The 22,935-nt window shown below is 41.2% G+C and overlaps 1 protein-coding gene across 3 annotated transcripts in view; it reads right to left on the bottom strand.

Annotated features, from left to right (window-relative positions):
- Positions 1–21,792, bottom strand: part of chl1 (cell adhesion molecule L1 like) — a 95,035-nt gene extending 73,243 nt beyond the window's left edge. Inside the window, exon 1 of one of the 3 annotated variants that reach the window (XM_020703383.2) lies at positions 21,381–21,792. The gene's annotated coding sequence lies outside the window, so the exon portion shown is untranslated. The remainder of the gene's footprint in view (positions 1–21,380) is intronic. The other 2 variants (XM_023955097.1, XM_023955098.1) reach the window with 2 other exon arrangements.
- Between the last annotated feature and the right edge of the window lie 1,143 nt (positions 21,793–22,935).

Genomic DNA, 22,935 nt, shown 5'->3' with positions numbered 1-22,935 from the left:
AAGAAAAAAAATGAAAATGCTAATTAATGTAAACCAATATGAATTTTTTTATTTGGGTCCATTAGATTATGCAATGAATATAAATAATTCATTGTTCAAAAGGGGGCTTAACCCTATAAAGCCCACTACTTCAAATATTCCTTTTGGAATTTGGATTTTTTTTTACAGACGTTTTGATAAAATCGACAACAACAAAAAATTGCGAAATCCCTTTTCAGGAAAAAAGTGTTCAGAAAAAAAGCACCTTATTTTACTCACTTGTGATTTACGCATTTTAACATGATGTATCTGTATACTTTCAATTCCGCAAGTAATAATTTAAAAATGTTTGGTCAAAAAACAATTTGGTTAGCGCTCTTGCCTCACAGCTAGAAGGCCCTGGTTCAAGTCCCAGCTGGGGGACCTGAACCAGAACATCAATGGGGGACCTTTCTGTGTGGAGTTTCTCCCGCATGCGTGGGTTATCTCTGGCTTCCCACCCACTGTTCAAAAACATGCTTCATAGGTTAACTGGGTATTCTAAATTGTCCCTAGGTGTGAATGTGAGAGTGCGTGGGTGTGTGGTTGTGGACACCCTTCCCTGTGACAGATTGGGGGCCTGTCCAGGGTGCCCCCTGCCTTTGCCCACAAGTGGCAGGGATAGGCTCCAGCAGCCCCGTGACCCCGAAAGGGAATAAACGGAAGTAGATGATGATGAATGAATGAATGACATCAAAGTATTGTTGTTGTTTTTTATTATTTTACTGCAAAAAAAAAAGACTGTGAATTAGTTTAAAACAACCATTTTGGGGGAGAAATTCCAATACATAAAGCAACATTGGTGTCCCCAGCCCCCACTCCATAAGAAGAATTGATTTCATGCGATATGAGTATTGATTACCTAGAAGTAGGACCAGAGCTCAGGCACTGACCTAATGAAAATCTGTGAAGTCCTGCTGGTCAAACCCACAGAGAACCCAAAAGTCAAAAGGATAAACCAAACTAAGCAGGGTAAGATCTTGATCAATCCTGGAAGATCTATCTATCTGAAGCTGACATGGCTTTGCTCCATACCGAGTAAAGCTGTAAAACAATACACCTCAAACTGGAACGTCAATTACCAGCCGTGGGGACAACAGAGAACCACGCTGACTTAATTCCAACAATATACTGAGAATGTCTCCCTTAACTCTCAGGGGCGTGTGAAGTTATGTTGCTGTGAAAGCCTATTGATTGGGAGAGTCTGTATTTTTGGAGGAGGGCAGACTGGGTCTACAAACAGAACAATGACTTCAACGGCTCATTTAAAAATCCATACTGTCACTCCAAAAACCGTTCAAATACGTCCGTTTCTGCAGGGAAATACACACTACATCCATGGAAAGCACATTAAAGATCCACTTTAAGGAAAATTGTGTGTCTGGGGATTCTAACATATTCTTGTGGCATTTTTCTGATTATAGAAAATTAAGCTCAGAATTGCATTTCTGAGTTTTCTTTTATTTCGAATTGTTGTGAATCAGTAGGAGATTAAAAAGAATGCCGTTTGAAAAACAGTGCATTGTATTGTGACATGGAAAATACGCTGGACTAGATCCATGTACGTCTTTGTTTTCCTTGTCTGAGCTGGCATCTAGCTCAAAACTCTACTGCTGGAAAGCTCCAATATTGCTCGCCATCTTTGTAGCACCGATAATGTTAGCCCAGAAATGTGCGGGCCTGTAAGCTACAGAGAAAACAAAAATAAAGAGCTCTCAGCAACGGCGAGGGGAAGGGGGGTGGGGCTGCTCTTCACCAACTGTCCTGCCCACAACTTACAGGCGAATTTCCAATGAACTTTTATTCCTAGAAAACAACAAAGCTTTTTTTTGATTTTGGCTATTAAAAAAATATCTGTAAGGACTATTAGTCATTTGTATACCTAAGACGACATTTTTCACAAAAAACACCGGAAATGTTTTTAATCTACCATATTTTCCGCATTGGTTTATGAGGCACACCATCAATAAATGCTCTATTTTCTAAATGATGTCATGTAAGGCACACCAAACTATAAGGCACGTTACGCGAGACAAAAGAGTGAGAGATTTGTTGATAATTCCGTCAGACTTGTTAGTGACACGATAAATGTTAGCCCCGTTAGAAGCGCTAGCTGTGTTTGCGTATTCACAACCTTAACGTAATAAACCAGACTAATATTGCTAAAACAAACGATACAAAACCCCACCCTCCCCTCCCACACTCTAAATAGTGAAACACGCAAACAAAACACTCTTTCCCAGCCTCTAAAAAAACATTAAGGCTTTAAAGTGCCACCTTGTAGTGTGGAAAATACGCAGCTTAGAAAATAATTGGAGAGGGTTTAATAATAGGGTTTAAAAAATGAACTTTATGAGCGAGCCTCACTTTGACCTTGAATAATTTTCAAATCCTTTATTTTCATTTTTATTATTGATAAGAGCCAAAGATAAAGATAAAAATTTCTCTTCCACTGAAACATTTATGCTGCTCTGCCACATGATTCTTGAGCACTTTTGTTTGAAGAAGCCTCATTTATCCAAATGCAATCTAAAAACACAATTAGGGCCAGCAGATTCCTAACAGGTCGATTTTACAAGCCCCATCCCCCCCCCCCGGTTTAACACAAGCACCACTCGCCTCCCCGCCCCGCCACCCCACACTCTAAATATTGAAACACGCAAACAACACTGTCTTTTCCAGCCTCCAAAGTGAAGATAAACGGGACTAACTCTCTAATTAGTCTCCTTTAATGACTCAAGGGTTGTAAACAGAAGACGTTTCTGGTAATGGATTCATGGTGGAGTCTCTGTAAAGAGGAACCCTGGCTTCATGCGTGTGAATCAGCTGGCGTTGTTCTGGCTCTCGGGAGGCGCCTGAATGTGCCGAGGCAGCAGTAGAATTGGGACGGTCGTTAGGGCGTCCACATCAGCAGATCTATAATGATGCTGCTGTGGACCTGCTGTGTGCTCTACTGGACAGGATGGAGACGTTCTCGCCGCTGCTTTTACTGGATCAAAAGCGGCTCAAAATGCTTCCCATGGAGTTCCACCTTCTTTCCCTTCGCTCTGCTTTCATGCTTTTTCTTTTTTTTTTTTAGATTGCACAAAGAAACTAACATGAAACCCAGCGGGAGACCCTGGTGGCAAAACCCAGCTTTAAACCCCGGGGATGGGGTGAGGGGGGCTTCTTGCTGACAGTGACAGAAATGCAACTCTACACCATCCGTTTAAAGGCCCCACCTCCTGCTTCAACACAGGAAACTGGAGAGAAGAGCAGTCTTGTAAATCAGCTGGTGTGTGTGGAGATGGATAGAGTGTGTATGTGTGTGTAGGGGGGGGGGTGCTTTTGAAACATTTTCAGCACTTACAGAGCAAAAACAACCCCCCCCCTCTCCAATTCCTTTTGGAGCCAGTGGGGGTCTGAGCACCTTAATGGTGTCCCCCTTCATTCAGCTTCATCAGTGTTGGCTCCCATTTCACAAAAGAGGCACACAAACGTGACTCCACTGGCAATGGGCACAGACCCACAAACACCAAACACACACACACACACACACAGTCATCCCTGCACAGCAGACGTCCACTCCATCTGAACATTTTTTCATTCTTCTCTGAATCGGCTTTTCTGCTGTGTTCTCTAGTTCCCATAATGCCGCTTTAATAACTGATAACAAATAAAAATCCTTTTGTCATAGTAAGAGCCCTCTCACTTTGTGCTTATGTAATCTTGAGGCGGCAGATCTAAACATGACAGCTGTCAGGAAAGCACTTAAAAGCGAAGCAAGGAGTCCCCTGGGTAGCCAAAAAACACTGCAACGCAACAACGCACCTGTTTCTGCAGAGACAGGAGGACGTTAGCTTCAGAAACTGAGCTGACCCGGCTGTAGATAAAAGCTAAAGAACTAAAATGTCTATTTTTTAAGTCATCAACAATCACTGAGATTTTAACCAGATTAAGATGTTAAAAAGATTCAATATCATATTTTTTGAACCATTGGGCATATAAAGCACATTAAGTGAGGAAATTTCTTTTTTTATCTACTCTGTAAATAAAGTTCTAAAAAATAAAAATGCTACAAAAATGTCAACAAATGTTTGGTGTGGAGCAGCAGACTCCGTCTATGCTTCTGGGAGAATGAAGTCTATTCAACCATCAGGAACAGAAAAGTCTGCCCTTTCCTGAAACACAACTTCCAGGTTTAATAGCAGTGCTTGAGCACACATTAACCCCCCCTTACGCTGCAGGTGGGAAGCACAGAAAGAGGTTCAGGCGTTTGAAAGGGTTCAGGGTGTTAATTATGGCGCAGAACAAGAGAAGGGCATCAAGCCTTCAGATTCTCCACACCTCTACTGAGGAGTTACACATCTGTAAGTGTAGCTGAAAGTTGAAGAGGAAAGGGGGGTGAGTTACGGCTCGCAGAGGGGCCACAAGGCCCGTAATGTGCAGGTTCAACAGAGGGACCCGAGGAACAAATCTCCCTGGGGGGTTGAGCCACCGACAAGGATCGCCTGGCAGCCGTGACCCGCGCAGAGGCTCCGCACAGTCAGGCAGCTGTGGTGAGCTGAGGTCTGCCGAGATGAGCGACGGGACGTGAACTCATCAACAGCGAGGGAAACGGACACCTCACGCCTGACAGTGTCAATTATCCTCGCCTTGCGTGTCAAGCTGCCATCTCAGGAGCACAGGGGACGCCCAAATTATCCGCGCCCCCCCAGAGTCGGCAGGGGGCTCTTGTTGGACCCGATTTTTGGAAACTGGATTGATCACGGAGGTCACGTTAGCTCGACTTTAGATAAATGCAAGCAATTTTCCAGCTGAAACCTCACACTTAGGCATGGATTATTCACTTTAATGTCGTCTATTTAACGCACAAAAAAGCAATTACTGACATTTCAGTGCCGACTGAAGGAGCAGTGAAGACCCTTAAAGCGGTGAACCGCTGTTTAAGTGGTTTAAAGTTTGGTCTTGAAAGTTAACCAAACAACTGGGGTTGGAAGCTCGTCTCCTCTAAACAGCAGATATACATTTTTTTTAATATTCCAATTAAGGCACAAGAACAGGCGACACGCATGAACGGCTAGAATACGACCTGAGGTTTTCAGAGAAGTCAGGAGCTGTGTGTTCTAACAGCAATTTCACTCAACAGTAACTCAGTTTTGGTTATCACACTTGTAGCAGGGCCAAGAGAATTAGAAGAAAAAGTCGCAGAAGAAAATAAATCATGATGGCATGAAGTCAATTTAAATGCTAATTTGGGCTTAAAACAACAACCTGTCTGTCAGCGGAAGTTGGGGAGATGAGGGTGAATCACGAAGGAGAAGAGCGTTGAGGTTTAAGAGGAGCGACGGAATCCTGATCTGATCGTGATGGAGTGACAGGGTGGGGTAGGTGGGCATGTGTGCCCATCCAGAAAGGGAATATTGCATTCATGTTGTTTCAGAATTCATGTTTTGGTGCTAAACCACCCCAAAAAGAATGAGTGTTCAACACAGCGTAATCAGTAAACTTTCTGCAAAAAAATCCAAATCTTGTTTTGATCCTCTGTACCCCATTAACCTTATATGGTTATAATCTCATACCATGTGTAGTCGCATGCACCCCATTAGGGTGTTTTGGGTTGAGTGGGAGGCTGTAAAGAGGAGCCGCCGGTTCAAGGCGCATCCTAGTGGACCCCGGGTGTAGCCTCCAGGTTTCTTGAGGCTTATTAAAAATGGAAACTACAAATGTTGTGTAGTCAGTGTACTGTCAAGTATTTACAAGACAAATGAAGTTGCACGCACTCATGACATATGGTGCCCTTACGCCCCACTCTAGTCATCTACTCACAACTCCCCCTATGGCTAGGTACTAGCAGTTCAGTTTCCCCATGATTCGGATAAATGATGTAACGTACGGTTCTGTTATAAACTGAGAACTGTCGCATCCCCCTAGACGCAGGCTGTATCTAGCACTAGCCCCATCCACAGGATTGGGGTAGTTTAAAAACTGAAAAATTCGGATGACATGCCTGCATCCAACCCACTTCACCTTTTTATTTTACCCTTGCGAATTGTACAAGTGTTAGCCACGAAGTGTCGGTCCAAACATGCTGTAGGACATAAAAAAGGGTACAGGAACATTTTTCCTGGACCGGCATACCGAGTGGTCTAAAAACTTTTTGCATGTTTTACATGGGTACTATGATTTGACCTCGTTCTTATGTCATTGCTTTATCTTAATCTTTAGCTTTTAAAGCCTCCAATGTTTTTTTTCCCGCAAAATCAGGGGAAAAGAAATTCTGTTTTACTTAAACAACTGTTCATTGGTTTAGGGTCGTTAGATCCTTTAAAACTACTGTTCATTTTCTTTAGCACTCATGCTCATAATAACACCAAAATACATGATTCAAATTTATCAAAAATGTTCCTTTCATATGATGTGTTGATGATCACATTTTTTGGACTATTTAACCTGTGGTGTCAAGTTATTGCCCCTTTGGCTGAAAGCTCTCCAGACGTCACATCAAAGCTGTCTTTCTGCTTTTTTAAAGACTAATGAGACATTAGACTTCCTTAAATCAGCACCAGCCAGACAAAAAAGGGTTTAAGTAGAGATCAAGAGGTTTCTACTGAGACTCATAAATGTTATTTTACAGACCAAGCACTCCCAAAAAACAAGAAATAACAAGCAATTCTTAGGCTTACAGATGCTACTCTGTGAATAAACTATTTGTTTCTTTTGATATCAATGCAATTATTAACTTTAAACAGATGGTTCCCTCTAAAAGTCCCTTCGCTGTTAATTAGCATGAAGCAATTAATCATGTTTTGCCCATTAAACAAAAAATGTCACCAGTATTTACCTTCTTATGAAGCAGAACTTGCACATAATAGATGCTCTACTCTTTCTTTTCCGCATGAGAAATCCTCGGTTCAGGCTGAACAAAAGGGGGTTTTGTTCTTGGTGGGATCAGAGGTGATAGGAAGCCCTCGCAGCTAAATTTCTGCAGTGGAACAAAGCATGGCAGCTATTTTGGGAAGAGTCTTGGACGTGCTGCATGTGAAGCTTTGAGTCGGTTTCCAGTAAGTAACATGTTTTGCTGCACAAACATCCCAGCTGCTCAGTTTTACAGATCGGTCACACTTAAACGACAAAATGATCCCCCTCATTAAGACTTCATAACAAGCCAGAGAAAATTGTTCCAACGTGAAACCCAGAGCACAGTCATAAAAAAAAGGAAATCGGCAAGAACCCTTTATTTCCGTCCAAAAAGATCTGGAGCAGTAAAAATAACGAGGTCAAGAAGGTCTGGTTCATAGCTGGTGGTCTGCGGGTCACAGATGTAAAAAGTGAAGAGCAAAGTTCCCTGAAGCTGATGAACTCATTTGGACTGGTACCAACTTGGCAAGGTCTACCCACTCAACATTTGCTGTGTCTGGGGGTAAGAAGATAGAGAAACAGACATGCTGAGCTCTTCACAGAGACCCTGAAGGACAACGAAAACTTCTACCGACGAGGAACTTTTCAAAACACATGAAAAGCTAAGGACAGATATTGAGGTCTACAAAAAAAAAAAAAAAAACAATTGCAAGAAGCGGAGCGTCTACAGTGACAAACACACCAGACGTGATGCATGTTCAAGAAAGCACTGAACACAGGATCTTGGCGTTTACACTGGACTGTCACTGCTGATACTAGCACATTAACATACAATAGGAAGAGGCACACTGAAGCTGGGCAAAACCTTTCCAGCCTTTTTCTTTTCCAGATCTATTCTGATAAATGAGAGACTTGGTGTCATCATTCTGGATTGGCACAAACCGTGATTATTATTTCATCTTTTATGGTCAATTATCAAACGGTTGACACTATTGTGAATTGAAAAGAGCGTTCGAGTCTGTGATTTTTTCAATTGGTTTAACTTGTAACCTGTATTCCATGACCTCACGTTTTGTACGTAGAGCCCTTTATTTTACAAAACTTGCTTAGTGAGGCCAGAACACTAAAGCTTTGAATGCAAAAGCCCGAAAGGCAAATTTCCACTTACTGCTTAATGTCTAAAATGTTTAAATGTTTAAAGTGTCAGGAGATTCGTTTCAGATTCTGATGGGCTTCGTTGAGCCTCTCTTCTCCTGTTCGGAGGGATCCTGCTGTGTTTGGCTCCAGGGCTTAATAGACCAGCAAAGCGGCTCTCCAAGTGCAGAACAGACTGCACGTTCATGCCACACCAAAATGCATGAAGGTGGACAGTCAACCAGAATATATAGAATCCACCAGAGCACAAGGTGATGTAATGAGGTCCCAGGGGAGGCCTGTAGACGTAGGACCCCCCCACCCCACCCCACCCTACTGCCCAGACTCCCATCACTCACATACTTCCAGACACAGAGGGTTGTTTTCCTCCCATCTATGTAAACTACAGAAGACATAAACATTGGCTAGCATGTTGGCATTGCTAAATATATTTTGAAATATCTATCTAATTTAGTAGTATTGGCAAGCAATTTATTACAAGCAATGAACTGCATTGCTTCTTTACAGATTCTTTTGAATTCTTCAAATCTTGAGTTTAATTATATAAATTAGCATGTTATGTATCTCTTAAGTATGTATCTGACTATTTGTTTTTAACCTTCAACGCCTAAGCCTACCTCAAGTGTTGACATTCATTCGACTACCGTAACCCTTCATCCGTCAACGCAATTAACACGATTCCAGTGGTTTCTGAAGCTGGGAAAAGCAGCCTTGTGCTAATAGGCACAACTTTATAGCAGTTGATTGCTTGCATAGTTAACGTATATCAACTGATTCTATTTGCGGAGAAATGCAGCTTTGTGTTGATATACATACATGCCATAATGACACAAAGCCGATATCTCCTGCCCCCTTTCTCCGCGTCAGAATCAGTTGATTCACATTGATCGAGTTAACGGTCAAAACATTTCAGTAAAAACGTTACAGTAGGTCATAGAACGTGGCGTTGTTCAGGCGTCATCTCCGACATCTCTGGTGGTAAAAGGTTAAGCCTATTACTGCTTTGATTTTTGAAAAAGTTTTACAATGAAGTTACATTTAGAATTTACAAGTTACTGTTCTTGACATTTTAGCACTGTACTTAGCATTTTCACCAGCAAGACGTATTTTAAGCTAACCTAGCTTATTTTACACTAATGTCGAATGCAGCCCACATTCTGCTGGGATACCTTCGTTGTGCAAAATTTTGATTTTGAAATAAAACTTCAAAATTGTTTGGCTTTTCTAACCGTTTTGCTTTTAGCAAATTAAGCTTTTAGTTTATGATTTTTCTCTGCTCTTTATCTTGTCCAGCTCCTAACTTTTTTCGACAGAAATCACTTTAAACTAACTATAAATGTTACAGTAATTATTTTGTATAGCTTTAGCTTTTAGTATAAATTAGATAAGAAAATTCAAACTCATATTTATTATTTGTTAGAATTATCGTTCAAATGTACCAATGAGGGTATTGTATTTTCATTCTTTTTCCTCATTTTTTATGGTGTTTTTACCTTAGATTTCATTTGAAGATCTATTTTGTGTTGCTGTCTTTGCTATTTATTTGTACGCAAAAGAGCTAAACCAGCAGATTTTGTGGTTAAAAAAAAAAAGAAAAAGTAAAGCGATGGGTTGCATGTGGGGGTTCAGCTCCGTCCTCTGTGTCCCCTGCCTGTCAAATCTGTCCTTCCTTGTCTTTGGTGCCCTTCACTTTCATGTCCCACGGGTCCCCTTGTAACCTTATCCAAGCAGCTTTCCACAATACCCTTCACAGAGCACAAAGCCTCCTCTCCCATTCTCCACATTTGTCACTTTTACTCCTGTGCTCTTTGTTCTTCTTACCACCGTTTGCATGAGTTATTCCAAATTGAGCCTGCAATTGAAATGGAAATCAACCCCGTTTTCCTGTGACTATGGGGCAATAACTTCCCCACTCCGTGAGGCACGGCTACCATATTAGTTGCTCCTCAGAGGATCTTATGGTTGCATTGCCCTTTTCACTGGGATTTAGTGTAAACATGGATGTTACAAGGTTTGTATTTCAGCGCTGACATTATAAATCAAAGCAGAGAAGCTAAAGCCACAAGAGCTTAAAAAGAATGAGTTGGAAGCAGACAGAATACAAAAACTTTTCTTTATTGGTTCTGGTTATTGAAGTTTAAGCTGGAGTTCAGCTGATTCAAGTCAAAAAGCCAAATCAGGCTGCAGGCAACTGCAATAATCCAGCAAGTAGGGGTGTTAACTATTCATTTTAACAAAAATTCGATTCATGGGATAATTTGTAGTTGCTAGTATGATTCATTTTGAACGATCCGATGGGATCGGATTCACTGACCTAAAATCAATCCAGGACATCTTTAGCCAAAAATGTAACCAGTGTGACTCAGTGATACAGTGGGGAAAAAAGTATTTAGTCAGACATCATTTGTGCAAGTTCTCCCATTTAAAAAGATAAGAGAGGGCTGTAACTTTCATCATAGAGATACCTACACTATGAGAGACCAAATCAGAAAAGAAAATCCAGAAAAATCCCATTTATTTATAAAATTTATTTTTCCACCATCAATTTTTTGTAAATTATGATGGAAAAAAAGTATTTGCTCAATAACAAAAGTTCAACTTAACACTTTGTTATATCCCATTTGTGAACAATGACAGCAGTCAAACACTTTCTACAAGTCTTCACAAGGTCTTTACGCAAATTTGCTTTTGAAGCTGTTGAAAAATTTCATTGGTTGAGAATTTCGTAGTTTACGTGTATTTTATGTGGTTATTATTACATAATTCTGATGTATACGCAAATTCATGGCTTCCCACGAGCATTCCACGAACGTCTAATGGACATTTTTACGTATGTCCCACCGATACACAACCTCTTTATCGCGTATACAGTGAACATATCACGTTAAAATTATGCAATTGATGCAAAAATTTGAGGCCAGATTTGGTTTTTATGTTAATCTACTTGTTTTTTGTGTGGTTTATATATACTTCTTTCGTGCCTTTAACGCAGTTCATTCATGATACATCTGTGAAAATTTCACTTGAAAGACTAGAACCTCTTACTTTTTCTACATATTTTCATGTATGACCGATTTTCTCTGCAATATGCACAAAATGTAGGCAATGGCTGTGTCACAGCCTTTTAGACAGGTCGATTTGGTGAGATCATAGGAATAGAAATCAATGCATCAAAGTTGATAAAATATTAGTCTCCTACCAGCAAGTGACAACTTTTTTTTACTAAGGAAATTTTAAATTTAGGGCAGAAACGAGAGAGGAGAAAAAAGGATAATGACGGGTGAAACTTCACCTTGTAAAGGTGAGGATGAATTCCGACCTGTGTCCTCCCTCTTGAAGCACTGATCTCACGAGATAACTTTGACCTCACAACAGCTTTGTCCTTCCACATGAACTTAACGGCTGAATTATCTGTGCACGCCATGGAGCCATTGATCACGTCCGTCCAGCTGCTCTGATGATGCAGTGGCCTGTTAAACCAGCAATGAACCACGATTTTCATGATCACAGCTTCTTATCTCTGAACCCCCCACCTCCAAACCAGAGTTCGCATGGAGGGAGTCCTTTCCCGCTCTTCTCTGAAGCAGACCCAAGAGTGATAACGAATCTGGTGAATAAATATTGCCAAAGAGCAGGCAGAGAAATGAATATTTCATGTCACCAAATACATTTCCACAGCGTACGGCCTGAACGGAGCCCCTCCTGCTGTCATCGGTGGGAAACATGAAAGCCTAGGGCTCCTACTAGGCGCTGCCGCAGCACTCTCGGCTCTGCCTGCAGAACACGTAGCGCAGGTTCCCTCCTGTAATTGCTTGTAGTGCTGGAGCCTGAGCTGAACATTAATTAGGGCCCCGTCTCTTGATATAGGCTCCTCACTCTCCTGTCAACCAGCAATGGAACATCTGAGCACGACGACAGATCACAAACGTTGTGGACCACACTCAGAGAAATGCCAGAAAAGCTGGAAAGGACATTTAATCTGATGCAGCTCCTCGTTGCTCTGATCTGATATCATCGTCTGATCATTCTACAGGAGATCACTTTTGAACTGCTGAAAGAGGCGGTGGCCCGACGCTCAGGCGAGCTTCCCCGGGGCTCGCGCGCCGCATCCTGCGTTTCACCGGCTTCAGGGGATCCACTCTCCACAAGAAAAACAGGTCTTCACGCTGGATTACTGTCTGCCCGGAAACACCGCTCTGGAGCTCCCAACTCTCCACCTGAGCCCCCTTCAGCGGAGGCCGCTGCTCATCACCCCGCTGGGAGACCCGGACCTGTGCAGCAGCCCGCGCTCATCGTGGGAGACTCCGTTGTCCAGCATGTCCGGGTCAGAAGGTGCCACACACACTCACTCTCTGGAGCTGTCGTCAATGACATTAAAAACTCTGCTCACCAACTTTCTGTCAAACACCCCTCTGCGGAGACTTTCATCATACATGCAGGCACCAACAACCTGAAACTGCAGCAATCAGAGACTCTGAAAATGGACTTCATCCATCTGATTCACACCATCCAACAGTTAAACATAAACTGCATCATATCTGGACCACTGCCTGCACCCCGTTATGGAGACATCATGTTCTCACGCGTCCGTCAGCTTCACATTTGGTTAAAAACATACTGTCATTCCATAAGCATTCCATACGTTGATAACTTCACAACTTTTTACAATAGACCATACCTCTTCAAATCAGACGGTTTACACCCCAACTATAGTGGTTCCCGTCTTCTCACCATGAACATTGATTTCACCCTCCGTTCTTTCAAAACCATATCCAGCTGACGGTTGAACCAGGACATCCACACCCCTGACTCATCATTCTCTGCCATACAGCATCACATACCAGTCCGCATCACCAATAGACATTCAAATCATTTGCATTCATATCCACGTGCCTCGCGTGTTCGTTGTCTCCGACCAATTCACACATCAGTCACAAAACCCATGACATGCACACATCAGATTTTACCCACAACCATGAAGATGGCTCTTTTAAATGTCAGATCCCTTTTAAATAAGTCTTTTATCATTAATGATCTGATTTTAGACCATGATTTAACCTGTTTGTTTTTAACTGAAACCTGGCTTGGCTCTGATGCACCAGCTATTCTCACTGAGGCTTCTCCACCTAATTTTAACTTTTTATTTTCAATCAGGGGAGGAAAGAAAGGTGGAGGTACAGCATCGATTGCTCACAAAACAATATCATCTGAAAATGTTTTAATTAGTAAATATTGTTCATTTGAGCATCATGCTTTTCTTTTTGGAGACCCACCTGTTTTAACTGTCACAGTATACAGACCACCAACCCCTCCTTCCTGTTTTATCGAGGAATTTTCTGAATTTTTATCATCTCTTCATATTAGGTACAATAGGATTTTAATTACTGGTGATTTTAATTTGCATGTTGACAATTATGATGATATCTATGCCTGTGAGTTTTTAAATCTTCTAAACAGCATGGATTTTCAGCAGCATGTCACACAGCCAACTCACAACAGAGGACACACCCTGGACCTTGTCATTACCTATGGTCTGTCCACTGGGGTGTCCTCTGTTGTTGATTTGGCCATATCAGACCATTATTGTGTGTTTTTTAATGTCACCAGTCAAATCCAGCAGGAAGCGTCAGTGAGAACTGTGAGGAAACGGTATTTAACTCCTGAAGTGGCTGCAAGTTTTATTGATGTTTTTAAGCAAACTCCTGCTCAGATTTTACCTGCACCCTGTGATTTTATTGTTGATCATTTTAATAACAGACTTCAGTCTTCCATAGATGCAGTGGCTCCATTCAAAGCGAAAACAATAAGAGCCACTCCTAAAATGCCATGGAAGACTGACGACATTAAGGGTCTGAAGCAGAACTGCAGGAGAGCAGAGAGGAAATACCGGAAGACGAATTTAATCATTCATAAAGACATTTTAAAACAACAAATCAAAATCTACAATAACTCAGTTAAACGGGCCAGAACCTCTTATTTTTCAAAAATCATTTCAGAAAATAAAAACAACCCCAAATTTCTTTTTAAAACAATTGATATTTTAATAAACAAAGATTTCAACAAGTCCTCCATGCTCGTATCTAATGCTGCATGTGAGGACTTCGCAGACCACTTCATGGGTAAAATCAATGCTATAAGATCAAACATTTCATCCATGCAGTACACGGATCTTAACAGACCTCCAGCATTGTTTTTACCAGAAGAAACACTGGGGAGTTTTGTCCTGGTTGATGCAGAGATGCTTGGTCGAGTTTTATCCCAAGTAAACACTACAACCTGCCTTTTAGATCCCATTCCCACTTCACTTTTTAAAACATTTTATGGATTCTTTGAGTCAGAGCTTTTAAATATAGTAAACTGCTCTCTTCAGACGGGGGTCTTCCCCTCTGCCTGTAAGACGGCGGTGGTGAGGCCCCTTCTGAAGAAGAGTCAATTAGATCCAAAAAATCTGGATAACTATAGACCCGTATCCAACTTACCATTTTTAAGTAAAATAATAGAAAAAAGTGTCGCTACTCAACTGCATGAGTTTTTAAATGCCCAAAAAATTTTAGAAAAATATCAGTCTGGTTTTAGGAAAAGCCATAGTACAGAGACGGCTCTTTTAAAGATCGTTAATGATCTTAGATTAAACTACGACTCACAGAAACTTTCTGTTCTGGTGCTGCTGGATCTTAGTGCCGCTTTTGATACAGTAGATCACCAGATTTTATTAGACAGACTTAGTAGTCTAGTGGGCCTCTCTGGAAATGTTCTTAAGTGGTTTTACTCTTACCTTACAGATCGACACTTTTATGTAAGTATGGATACGTGCTCTTCAAGAATCCATGAAATAAGTTGTGGGGTTCCCCAGGGGTCGATTTTAGGGCCAATACTTTTTAATTTATATATGTTGCCTCTTGGGGATGTCATCAGGAGACACGGCGTTGACTTTCACAGCTATGCTGATGATACACAGCTTTACATCGCCGTGTCTCCTGATGACCTTGAACCTGTCAACACTCTTTTAAACTGCATTTTAGATATAAAGTTGTGGATGGCAGAAAACTTTTTACAGCTCAACCAGGACAAAACTGAAGTATTAATCATCGGTCCTGAAGACAAGAGAGAGATGATTTTACCACATCTTCATAATTTTAAACCTTCTCAATGTGTGAGAAACCTGGGCGTACTTTTTGACTCTGAGCTAGATTTTATCCCACACATTAAAAATGTCGTTAAGACAGGATTTTATCATCTTAAAAACATTGCCAGAGTCCGCCCGTTCCTCTCTCTTGCCAGCACAGAAGTGCTAATGCATGCTTTTATTTTCAGTCGTTTAGATTACTGTAATGCCCTGCTCTCTGGTTTACCCAAAAAGTCTATTTCAAATCTACAGCTATTGCAGAACTCAGCAGCACGAGTTCTGACGAGAACCAGAGGGCGGGAACACATTACACCGATTTTAAAATCGCTGCATTGGCTCCCTGTGCGTTTTAGGATTGATTTTAAAATTCTTTTAATGGTTTATAAGTGTTTTTATGGTCTTGGGCCTTCTTATTTGAATGATATTCTTTTAAAATATGAGCCCTCGCGGACCCTGAGGTCCTCCGGTGCTGGCCTCTTAGTTGTTCCTAAAGTGAGGACCAAAACTTATGGTGAGGCTTCGTTCTGCCATTACGGTCCTCGCCTGTGGAACGGCCTGCCAGAGGGCCTCAGGGCCGCAGAGACTGTAGAGGTTTTTAAGAAGAGGCTCAAGACCCACCTTTATAATTTAGCTTTCAGTTGATTTTAACTGCTAAATTATTCTATTAGTTTTAATATAGGCTATATTCTATACTATACTTCATTTCATTTTATGCATCTTATTCTCAGTTTTTTATTTTATTTTATTTATTTATTTATTTATTTATTTTTTAATAAATCTTATAATTTTAGTATCTTATTGTGATTTTAGCCCCAGTGTTTCTTGTGGGAGTCTTTTCTGCCAGGGTTGCCGGCTTGCCCGGTGGCTGTTGTTGGAGTTCTTGCCCTTGCTGGGGCGGCTGGGGTTTAATTTTGCAGCCTCACGGCTGTGAAGTGGACCCTGGTGTTGTCCCGGTCTGGGTTGGCGCTGTGGCCATGCTCCCGTGGGCGGGCTGGCTCCTGGTATGAAGAGATTCCCAAATGCCGTTTCCTCACAGCAGAGCCAAGCCTTGTTTGTTTGTTTGTTTGCTTGCTTTTTTATTTATTTATTCATTTATTTATTTATTCATTTATTTATTTATTTATTTATTTATTTTAACTTGTATTGGTAGTCAACATTCATTGTCGTGGGTCATGTGCTTTAATGGAGAGGAGTGGGAAGGGTGTAGGGTGGGTTGGGTTTTTACTGTAATGTTGTGTGTTTTTTTTGTTTTTAATGTTAAAGCGCTTCGAGCTGCACGAAATGCATGATAAGCGCTATTTTATAAATAAAGTTTGATTGATTGATTGATTGAACTGATGTTTCATTTCTGTTCTCACAGTGCCTCGGGGGTTTTGCAATCTCTCAAATGGATTCTTTGAGGATTTTCAAAAACATGGCCGTCATGCTGGCCTGGAGAATGAAAGAAAGCCATCCAAGATGGTGATTCATTGCAGAATTTCTTCTGCAGAACCAAAAGGCCAGTCAGTTTTCAAATATCTTTTTAATGACCTTTAACCTTTGTCACCAGAGCTTTAGCCCCGGTGTGGACATTCTTTTGAATACCATGACTCTTTAATCGCATACGCAATAACTTAATTCCTGAAGAACACGTTGCATATTGATTCAAAGCAGATTTGTTACGATATTTCAAAGAGTGGGTATTGTTTAGGGTTTGCCTGCGACATCTCCAGTGTTAAAGGGTTAAACAAGTAAAAAACAAAAGTTAAAACAAAAACTTTCATGTTTTGATATTTATCATAAATTCAAAGGAAATGACCAATGAAAAAACCCTGAAATCTGTCAATTTGATAAGGCCGAGTATGGTGCCATTTACACTCCAAGATTTCACATTTGATAGAACTTTCAGACAAAGAAACGTTTTTTTTTTCCGTGTAAGACTTAGTCTGGTCACCTTTTCATCTTTTTAAAGGGTCTATAATATGCTTACCAACTTTTTGAGCTTTTAAGTGTTACTCATAAAGAATCACAAAGCATTCCTCTAAAAACCTGCTCTCTGAGCACCACGAAAACGAGTACGTTCTAACATTGTGACGTAGACAAGTGAGAACAGCCCCTTCCAGGAAGAGTCTGCGCCACCAGCACCTCCCCCTGGCTAACACAAACACTCGCTTTTTCCGCAAAGATAGGGGTAATCGACTAAAACGCTTTCATTTTAAATGCACAATATGGACATCCATCTTTGCTAAAGTTTGGATGTCGTTTGTTTTTGTGCGGGACACGCAAACACACTGACATGAAATGGGCGGCACCCACAAAGAGCTTAAGGTGGTGCCTCAGAAATCGAGTCATCTTATATAACTTATATGTCTTAAAGGTCTTTTTTGAGCTTCCTGGAACAGGAAAAACTGCTAAATTTACAGTAAGAGATAAAACAAGCACCTGTTTCCTGACATCTTTCAGTTTCCGTCCAGGTGGATGCTACAGAGATAAAGCTGTTCTTTTTTTGCCTTTTTATCTCTGACAAGTGCAAAAGGACAACACAATAACAACACACACAAAGCATGAGTGCATGCAACTGTGCCGCAGGGAAAACACACACCTGTACGCTCAGGTTAAGACAGAACCCCAGTCTCCAGGTGCTGCAAAATTTGGACTGAATCCACAACAGAAAAAACATCAGAGGAGGCTGAAAGCTCAGGTGTTTCTGTCATCTGTTCAATCGGCGAGCAACAAACAGACAAACAACAATCGCCTCAAAGTCTGATTGATCTCAGCAGAGCCGCAGAAATAAGAGAGAGGGTCTTGAACTCACAGTCAACTGGGTTTGAGAGCCAGTTTGCAGAATGAGCGTGTCTGCAGTGTCGAAGGATGCTCTGTTAGCCGCTTTTTTTTAAATCAAAAATGATTAAAGAGAAGTGAAGAAAAGAAAAAGTCCATGAAATGCGGCAGGTCAGGGCTGCATATTAAGTGGTGGGAGGGCAAGGCTTGACACAGGCCGGCTGGGAGATGGTCCACACTCTTGCTTGTCCAATTACTGGCCCTGGCTCAAATTGTTTGGTGAGAAGCATTCGACCTACTTCTGGTCACAAAGCGCCGATGCCCTGAATACAGAAAGGCTGGAGCCATGTGTGATAAGTGCCATTTAAGGCTCTTGTCTTTGGACTCCAAATTGAGTCAAGTCTTCTGCACTGATGGGGGACAGCTTGATCTGTAAATTTTGAGGACTTTGGCGGTTCCAGGAGCCACAAGCACAGCACAAACAAGGTTCAGACATGCAGATGATTAAAGACACTAATAGAACCACTTACCTTCATAAGCCCTTTGTGTGCAACAACAAAAGCTGAAGGGCAGCAACCCAAAAAGTTACAATGAATTATATTTAAGATGGTTTTCTCCTCTAAATGTGGCAAACTCTTTGGTACTACCCAAACGTAATTAATCTGACCAGGATCACGATAGCTGAGAATCGACCACACAGTCGTCGACTCCACCCCTATTGTACTATAACCATGGATACAAGGTAAAATTAAGGTCACTGGAGCAGGTCCAACATTGAGTTTTGTGTGCATGAAATTCAGTGAACAGGTTGGTCATGAATAAACAACTTTTGTGGACATGACCTTTGACCTTTACGGAAAAAGACTCCTTTAAGCAAAGTTTTGATTGCTTACAAACTACTGCAAACTCAAAATAGAGTGGGGGCATCAAAATGCAGTCATCGAGGAAGTGTGCCTTGCATTTTATTTTATTTTTTTATATCGTATCTTATCTACTGCTGATTACATGGATCAGGTGTGTTCAACAACAACAAAAAATGAATGAAGACATCTATGCATGATGACTACAGTTTGACGCCTGTGTCCATACAGATCTGTCCTTTAGACAACACAATCCACAAATACAAGATTGTAAAAATTACTGTAATGTTATTACTCTGGGTTTCTGTGGTGGTCTGCAAAAAAATACTATACAAATGTTGCCCACTTGTGGAACAACCACAAGTTGTCAGTTCAATTAAGAGACCAGAATGACAAGTATCCTCTAAGTCCAAAATCGATTTGTGGTTCATCAAAATTTTAAAAACCTTTAGGTGTAGACGCAATATTCAACCAATGCAAACAATTGGAACGTAATAAAACCTACGGTTGTTTTTTGGCTGTATTGACTGACGGGGAAAGTTACCAAAAACATTTTCCTATCAACTTTTCCAACTTCCAAAGAATGGTAATCCACCAGAAAAACAAGCTGAAGTAGCAGTTGAGCAGCCAGAGCTAAAAGTTTCCTCCATTGTGATTGTACCAACTCCTTCTTGGAGATTACATTGATGAACCACTCCAACAGTGCAGAAAACCTAGACTGATGGACCATAGAAACTGCATATGAAGTTTGTGTTTCTAATAGGGCTGTGACGGTGTGGGATTTTTGATCACCGCGGTGATGAACCAGCAGGGGGCGTGGTGTCGCGGTTAACCGCAGCCCCCCAACAAAAAAACCAAACACACAAAAAAATCCCCCGGCTGCCACGTCGCAAATGAATGCAATTGCAATGCAGTATTCTTTATAAACAAAAAACAGTAACAACTAACTACTTCCTATCTAACTAATGGACTAACTATATAGGTGTTGTAGATAGGGTTGTGCCGATGGACGATATCATCGTCCATCGTGATGGGTGACTGACATCCCGGTTATCGTCACACCCCTAGTTTCTAAAACAGTCTTAATGTAAAACTAAAACTCAACCTTTCCATTGCAAACACACTTTGGTCAAACAGCTCAAAACCGTATGAGTGTTAACCCTTTAAACCTGCTATGTCACCGTGACAACTAAATAAAACACACTTGTTGACATGCCATTACTCTTGGACCATATACGTAATCAACATGAATCCATGGATTCTGATGTGCGAAAAAGCAGCTTTACATGTCAGATGTGCACCGTTATGTTACACATGACAAACTTCAAGCTTTGGATAATGGCAAAGAGCCACTGTCTCCACTTCAGAATCAACTGGAATTATGTTATTTACGTCAACTGTTGAAGTGTTACAAAAGAGTTAGTCAGAAATATGTTAACACTGGTCTTAGAAAGTTAAAGCATAAGAGTTATTTATCTACTTAGGAGTAGCAAATATTTAAAAAGTGGTTGCTAGTCACAAAATCATAAAAATCACATATTTATCAGCCCTAAAAAAAATTGTATGTTTGCAAGAAATCCAATCTGAGGAATGCTCACTGGGAGAGTGCAAGCTTTGATTAATTTATTAATTCATTCATCTATTCTTTTGTTTTTCTGTGGAAAAAGATGTGCCACAAACTGAATACCAGAAAGCACAGACCTATGTGAAGGAAAAACAGAAACCAGCATCAAAGGAATACAAAACAGTAGTAAAGTGCAAAGCATCTGGGTTCCCTGGGATTCCCTCAAAGGCCTCGTCTGCCAGGAGACGCCAACAAAAAAACATAAAAATAAAAACAAGCCAACAGGCAGTATTTTAGTGTGTTTGACGCAGACTACAATACATTTCCATCTCCTGTAAATATTCATATCGTGGGGATCTCTTTGTCAATGAGGCGGAATATGGCTGTTCTGTTAACTGCAACAACAGTGCCATCCACACCCAACCAATTAATGAAAAACGCTGTTGGCTGCCATTCATCTAATGGAAATGTCACTCTAATGTGGTTTTAATCACACAGATTCAAGTCCCATCAGTCACTGCAGTCCTCTGGTATGCAATGTTCATGTTAATGCCTGCATGAAAAAGCTAACTCCAGATAATAGGCAAGTTGTGCTTTTTTTTTTTTTTTTCTTGTACTCCAACATCAGTTTCCCAGATTTCTCTGCAAAAATGTGATTTTGAAAAAATATAGACGATTCCAACTGAAAAACTGAGATTTTAGACCTTTGAAGAAAAATAAGATGAATTAGTTTTGAAATGAGGGGGATCCTTCACCGCTGTTGAGAGCAGTGAGGTGGAAACCAGGCAGAATCATTAGGCTCCCACAGTGGCACCGGTAAAGAAACATGGGGAAAAAAGGCTTTTCTATCAAAAATATAAATGAAATGACTGACAGTTATCAAAGATGGAAGAAAAGGGCAGCTTCCACCCCCCTTAATGAAATACTTAAACCGTGACCGTGTTTGACATGTCTCAACATTTAAATTACTCGTCGCGTGCCGGCTAGCAGGTGCGTTTAAAGCGCGCGTGCGAGAAACAGCTAGCATATCAAGGCAAAAGTGAAAATAATTACACACCTGAGAGGTAGACGATGATGGCTTCTCGCTGAGAAGATGAGGAATGAAGAACCAATAGGTGAAAGTGTCGGAAACTCCGCCGCGCAGCGCAGGTGTGTTGCTCCTCGCGGCAGCTCGCTCTCAAAGTTAACGGCGGTTCCAGCTGAGGCTCGTCGGTAAGCGGAACGCCGCCTCGCCTTGCCGTTGGTCTGATTTGGAGCACCTCTGCTCCTCCTCCCTCCTCCTCTGGATGCTGCCAGAGTCACGTCCTCCCCCCACCCTCTCCTCCTTGCGCGCCTCCGAGAGGAGGAGGAGGGTAAAGGGGGAAAAGTAATAGCACTTTCTTCCTCCTTTTTCTCCTCCACAAAGACGGACGAAAGAAAAGAAGGCAGCCTATCGGTTTGACAAAACCCCATGGCAACGCAGAAAAACCCAACTTCTCCACGTTGTGACCGGGTCAAACCCCCCCCACCTTATACACTATATACCCCCCTCCCAGAAAACAGCGACGGACATGATTGTTCCCAGGCTTAAGAGGGAGCAGGTTTTACAGAGGAAGGTGAAGGAGAGGTGAGGGTATCCAACTCTTCTGAAATGTGAGAGATTACTAGCATTAAATACAAAAAATGTATTTAAAGAATGTACATGTATTTAATAGGGGCGTACCTAGTGGTGTCACGATTAATCGACAAATCAATTTCTATTCCTACAATCCAACCAGATCGATCTGTCTGAGGTCGAATCGGAGTAACCTATAGGCTATCATTAAAAAATAGTTTGTTAACGAGATAAATCAATAATTAAATCACTATTGGAAAATACCATTTGGAGCAATGGTAGGTTTATTTACTTTACTCTAAGATCCAACCAGATCGATCTGTCTGAGACAGGTTGTTAATCAAATCAACCAATAACATTATGAAATTGTTTCAAAATGAAATAAATTGATCATTTCAATATTGGAAAATACTATAGGGACAATAGGTTTATTTTACTATAACATAAAGATAACCAAGTTCCATCACAGCGGACAACACACACGTGATGGCAGCAAAAAATGATCAATCTATCATTACAGTCCGCTGTGTGGAAACACTTTGAATTTTGCAAAAACATACAGTGTGGTGTAATGTTCTAAAAATGTCCGGCTTGTACAGAATTATTGTTGATGTGGAAAAACAACAGGCTGAACTTAGCACTAAAATGTGAATGGATTTGCCATTAATTCTGGTTTACTTGCTTGTTTGTGCACATATTTAATTTACACTTGATTATGTCAAAAGAAATACAAGGAATCTGTAAAACTACACTTGCACTGTTCAGTACCGAGGTATTTATCTCTGAGTCTCACTGGTTGAGGTTTTGGATAAAGATGTTGTGGATCGATTTTAGGTCAGCGACCAATATTAATTATGAATCGTGGTTAATGGCGTATACTTGTGTAGCACTTTTCTACCTTCCTCAAAGGCCCAAGGCGCTTTACAGTCATAGTCCCATTCACACAATGATGGCGGCTGCGCTGCCGAACACTGGCGCCAACCTTCCACCAGAGGCAAGGTGGGGCTCAGTGTCTTGC

This window comes from Oryzias latipes, chromosome 5, assembly GCF_002234675.1.
Source record: "Oryzias latipes chromosome 5, ASM223467v1".
Taxonomy (NCBI): Eukaryota; Metazoa; Chordata; class Actinopteri; order Beloniformes; family Adrianichthyidae; genus Oryzias; species Oryzias latipes.
The sequence above is the reverse complement of the archived record's forward strand: the minus strand, read 5'-3'. Positions and strand labels throughout refer to the sequence as shown.